Consider the following 6,000-nt stretch of genomic DNA (forward strand, 5'->3'; position numbering starts at 1 on the left):
AGAGCATGTTTTGCTCCCATCCCTGAATGCTGTGTGGACTAGCCAGACCCTCCTTCAGCGCGCTTTGGAGGAGGGTCTGGCAAAGTGAGACTAGTGGCGTTTTTCTATTACATGGTACCTGCTCGACTCGCCTCTACTTGCCTCGACGCACTATGCGTCCCTTTTCTATTGCAGATTTTAGTATCGCCTCAGCGTGGCTGGTCGTCATAGCGACTGCCATGGGCGTGGCTTGGTAGCGTTGCATTTCCCCGACTCAATTCCTGGTTCTCCTTCTCCGTAAACAACATGAAATCAACAAGATAGTTAACTTTTCCTGCTCCAGATTTCCCACCGTGGTCAGAAAGAACAGGGGAGACACTTTGTTTCTCTCACTATATGACTCTAGAGTCACTACTCGCTGCCGAGCTAATCGCCGGCACTCTCTCACTCCCTCCCACCAGCCACCACACACACACACACACACACACACACACACACACACACACACACACACACACACACACACACACACACACACACACACACACACACACACACACACACACACACAACCATCACACACACACACTTGTATAACCATCAGGAGAAAGAAAGCTCTGCGTGGAGCCTCCGGCAGCAAAAAACACCGCTGGCTAAACTATTTAAAAATGCCGTCTGTCGCTAGCAATGCAGTGATCAGTGACGATTCTTTCCAACCAATTTGTAGCCTGCAGGGTTTCACGTCAACTTCTCGGCTCGCCTCAGCTCGCTTGGAACCTCGACTGAGGAGGTACTAAAAAAAGTACTTGTTAGCAGGTACCAGGTACTTTTTTTCGTAATGGAAAACCAAAAAAGGCGAGTAGAGTTGAGGTGAGTCGAGCAGGTACCATGTAATGGAAAAGCGCCATAAGATGTGTGTAAAATGTTAAAGGTGATCAGAGCAACCACAAACTGTTAACAGTTAAACTGTGAAAGCAATGTGCTGGTTTCTAGTCTGGTAGTGGGATATTGTACAAAATGGTTGATGGCAAACACTAGAATAGTTTTCCAAATGTCTCCCTATTTTTAATGGCAGACCCTGCACATCCATACAGCTAAGCTGAACTCTGACCTGCGACCATGCTGGAGGCGATTAAGGACCACACTAACACTTCGGTCATGCAGGCTTCATTTAAATGAATGGGAAACCACTAAGTCTCCAAGACTACCACTTAGTCTCTAAATCCACTTTTTAGTCTCCGAATTCATTTTTGTATTATCACTTTTTCTAGTCTGATGTTTTTCAATCACTGTTCAACACTTTGAATTGCATTTTGTTATGTATGAAAGGTGCTTTATAAATACAACTTGATTGATGGTTGATTGATAAAGATTTACCAATAAATGTATCTATTTAGCCTTTCATTTCCATAGAATTAATTCTAAGTTTAATAGAATTTCCAGTCAACTTCTAAGAAATGATTAAATAATTACAGACCCATAACATGAAGTGTTGATTTTACTTGTCTAACTGAAGTTGTGATGTATGTTACTTGCTTGAGATGTTGTTAAAGTCTTACACTGATCCATGCCCCTTTCATTTTAAACAATACTACTAATGTGTTACTCTAGATAGAGTTCCATCGGAGTTCACTCCTTAAATATTTCCAAAAATATTCAATTTTGTAAATTTTTTGTCCACTTCTCACCAACTCATTTTGTTTTTGAGAAAACTTTCTAACACCCCATTTCACAGCTCATTGGAGCTTACTTGCTGTTGCGTTCCCCCCAGAAGAAAACCCCCCACACATCTGTTTCCAATACTGGTTTCTGTCCCCTACAAAGGGCCCCGTTTAGTTCCGAAATGGATGACAGGAATCCGTATTGATCCCCAGCAGCAGACAGGCTTTACTCCTGCTGCTCAGTGTTCATAGATTTATTTCAGATACACTCTGGTTTTGGCGAGTCAGCAGTCAGAGCCAGCAGTTAACCAACAAGTTCATAAGTGTGCCATCTGAGAGCCAGGCCACCACACTGACTGGAGCATATTAACTGGGTGCAGCTATTTTCTAGAGAGCAGGTACACTGCATCAACAGCGAGGCCGTCTTTCAAAGCTCAGGCCAGTGGATGAACTGACCTGAGAAGCCTAAAGCTTGATTTATACTTCTTAAGTCAGTCCTGCGGAAAATCTATGCCACTGCTACGTACGTAGGTAGGTGGAGACACAAACCTACGCTGTAGCCTGACGTGCACCTCACCAAAAATTTAACTACACGTCGCGGCGACGCACGTTGCTCGGCTGTGGCCTGGTAGCGTAGTATTCCCCCCAGCTCCTTTCCTGGTTCTCCTTCTCCATAAACAACATGAAATCAAGGAGAGGGTTAACTTCCCCTGCTCCAGATCTCCCACCGTGGTCAGAAAGAACAGGGGAGACTCTGGTTCTCTCACTAGGACTCTAGAGTCACTACTCACTCAGAAGATAATCACCATCACTCTCTCACTTCTCCCTCGCTCTACCACACAATCCACACACACACACGCTGGCTCGACGCACACACCAGCGCACAAGTATAAACTTCAGGCCACTTACGTAGGCTACGGAGAAAGCGCTGCGTGGAGCCTCCGCAGAACCATAAATCACACTTTAGCTTACATGTAAAGTGTTTATTTTTGATTTTTGCTAAAGCTCTTGGTCCAAACTGAAAAGGTGAAACAATGTGAACATGGTTAAATCTCTTTACAATCCTCTTTCAGTTGGCAAACAACTAGATCAAACAAATAGTCAATTAATATATTAACAGACAGAAAATGTATACATAAACAGATGAATTAATAATGAAAATAATCGTTAGTTGCAGCTCTACAAACAAATGTGCATATAATAAAAAAATACAAGCAATGGTGGAATGTAACTAAGTACATTTACTCCAATACTGTACTTCAGTCCAAATGTTGAAGTACTTGTACTTTACTTCTAGTCTTTTCTTTTCATGCCACTTTCTACTCCGCTACATTTCAGAGAGAAATATTGGACTTTTTACTCTACTACATTTATCTGACAGCTTTACAAATTAAGATGTTTGCACACAAAACACATGTAGTCTATAAAATATGTTTAATTATAAATTAAACTGCCTAACAATTTATAGACCTACAAGTGCAGCTGAAATGATCAGATCATTGAACACTTAGTTGATTGACAGAACTGTTTTGATCGTTTCCAGTTTCCAAAAGCTAAGAGTGCGGTGACCTATGACCTCCAAAAAAAGGATGTGGAATTGTGGATGGGCAAGCAAAGAGGGCAACAAGCAATTACTCATTAGAATACAAATTCTAGTAAAAAATAACAAGTAAAAACAATAAAAGTTTGTTTGAAGAGTTTCTAAATTGAGCCAAAATCTCATTGTTATCCCACGGTAAAGACCACAATCTCCTTTACATACAGATTTCCAACAGTTTTTAAAGGGCACGGTGCCTTCCCATGCTTCCACGGAGAGCTTTATAAAACCAACTATGTCTCCGGATACTTCAGCCATTGCCTTTAATACCAACCTTAAGATAGCTCCGGGAACTTGCTTATCAAACAGCTCTTACTTCCGTTTAAAAATGAGAACATTTAAGATCGGCTTGTTTATTACGCAATGTTACATACAGTATAATTATGGCACAAGTAGTATTAAGAGTCAAAGAGACACACTGTTGAATTCCCCAAGCATTTCTACAGCAGTGTAACACTGAAGATGTGCGAATGAGAAAAGCCGTTCCAAAAAGGAGAATTTGCATTCAACTAGCTTCAATAAGCTGATTGAGAATTACGTCTATGACGATTTGAAGAGTAGCGTAGTTTTAATCCCTAACGTAATACCTTTTATCCTCTTGTTAGACGGGACGCACACGTCCGTCTGTAACAAGCGCTATCTAAATAGAAAGACTTCCAAGTGGAGTTTGGCGTGGTGAACCAGCTTAGGAGAGAACGGTACCGGGACCTCGGTGCAGCACTTACCATGACATTTTGGAGGACACATTTGACGGTTTTTTCCAATATGACGAGAACGGAAGCATATAGCTTTGACTGAAAAGCAACTAGCTTACTGAAAGAAAAAAACTGTTTCGATGGTGTTGAATGATAACGTGAATGCCACCGGATCCACTGCTCGACTCGCTGTCTTTCTTTTTGTTCCGACGTGACTTTAAATTGACCGTCCAGCGGTTTTCGTAGATCCTCTTCTGCCGTTTCGGAGTAGGTCAGCGGTCTTAATGGCGGTCAGGAAGTTATTAAGACTGCTTAAACCAGCACACGGCTACTTTCACAGGCAGCCCGTCCACTTCGAGGCTTCCAAACATTCCACAAACCACTAAACTCATGTCGGAAAGCAGTGCCAAGCTGGACGTGATAACACAACTGCCATTCCGGTCACATCTTTCAAAATAAAAGATGTATTAAAGCACTGTATCGTCATTGTCAGAAGGGTAGAAAACAAGGCGGCCTGAGTGTGACTTTTATGAAGGTCAAACAAATAAAAATTAAACGGTGGTGACTTTTTGTAATAGCCTATTGGTATTACAAGTAAAAACACGTAGGCCTAATTTAGTCAATTATCTGATAATGATTCACAATTTAGTTTTTCACTTTATTATATTATTGTTACAAAATTGTAATTAGGCTACATAACTAAATCATTATTATTGTTACAATTCCAATGAGTCGTATTGCCCATTTATTTAACAACGTTATTTTCTTTCTTTTATACGTTTATAACCGTCATTTAGGCCAATGCAAAACTGATAACATTATGCAATTATTTACAAATTAAATGTCAGACCACTTTGAATGATCACGATTAGGCTACAATGCTCAACGTTTTAATGTAGCTAAAGTGTAATGCTTTTATTCTTAAATTCGTGAATGTCTGCTATTGATTGAGATTAATTTCGTCAACTTGACGCAGCCTGAGTCCCCGCTGTGTGTTCTGCGACTATTGTCTGTTGGTGAAGTCAACTGGTCCAGTCTCCGCCTCTGTGGTCGTAGCTCAGCGCTCTCTGGCGGCCGTCGTTAGCAGGGTCTACTCTGCACACACTCATTTTGCTCGAATGATGGAAACAATTCTGACAATTCAAAAAGATGAGAACTTTTTCCAAGGTACATCACAAATCAATGAGAGACATTTTTACTGCACACATGGGTTTTAAAGTAGCCTATATATAGAAGTGTGTGTATATATAGGGTAGTGGCACTTCTACTAGATAAAATCCATTATCAACTATTTATTTTATCTGTTTCTATCCCACAATACTAATGTCATTATCAGAAAAACTACAAAGGCCTATATGATGCATGAGAGCATCCATACAATATTTTGTACTTTTCTTATTAACATATGTGCTGACACGAAACGTCAATAAATGTATCTACCAACAAGAATTGTGTGTGTAGCAAAGCCTCCTGATCTTTGTTACCTGCTACCATTGCACCAGCTATATATATATATTTCTCAGTCCATAGGGAGTTGGGTTGGGAACCGGAGGGTCGCTGGTTCAAGTCCCTGTACGGACCAAAGTACGGAGCCTGCAGTCTTTCCTACTGTATCACCTCCACGGTACTGTGGATGAAGTTCTGGCAAAGCGAGACTAGGCCTATTTGTGTCCTCAGCACTACATATGTTACTCTGTGATTTGGTTATACAGCAAAATTTACAATTAAATTCCATATTTCCACAGGCTGCGCCAGTCACTGCACTGGCCTGCAATAGCTAGTGGAGAAGAAAAGCAGAGTGAAGCGGGACAGTGTGTGGAAATATTGGGTTTAAGCATTTGTTTCACTGAAGGCAAACACTAGGGAAGTAACAGCTAAGCTGACAATGCCAATCAATCAAAATCCCCCAAGAACCTGCATTTCCATGGAATTTTCCAAAACGGCTATTCACCGCCTGTCCACCAGATGCCTTCAGACGTTATCTGCCTTTCCATTCACTCACTGTTGCCAGCGTTGCCATTGTGTTCTGGCAGTTCTTGCTTGTAGCTTGATGGTTGTTCCTGTTCCC

General features: G+C 41.3%; 1 protein-coding gene across 1 annotated transcript in view; it reads right to left on the reverse strand.

Annotated features, from left to right (window-relative positions):
- The window catches only part of rfng (RFNG O-fucosylpeptide 3-beta-N-acetylglucosaminyltransferase), a 33,419-nt gene extending 29,061 nt beyond the window's left edge, over positions 1-4,358 (reverse strand). Inside the window, exon 1 of the mRNA XM_028567864.1 lies at positions 3,963-4,358. The gene's annotated coding sequence lies outside the window, so the exon portion shown is untranslated. The remainder of the gene's footprint in view (positions 1-3,962) is intronic.
- Positions 4,359-6,000: the final 1,642 nt, after the last annotated feature.

Source organism: Perca flavescens, chromosome 21 (assembly GCF_004354835.1).
Source record: "Perca flavescens isolate YP-PL-M2 chromosome 21, PFLA_1.0, whole genome shotgun sequence".
Taxonomy (NCBI): Eukaryota; Metazoa; Chordata; class Actinopteri; order Perciformes; family Percidae; genus Perca; species Perca flavescens.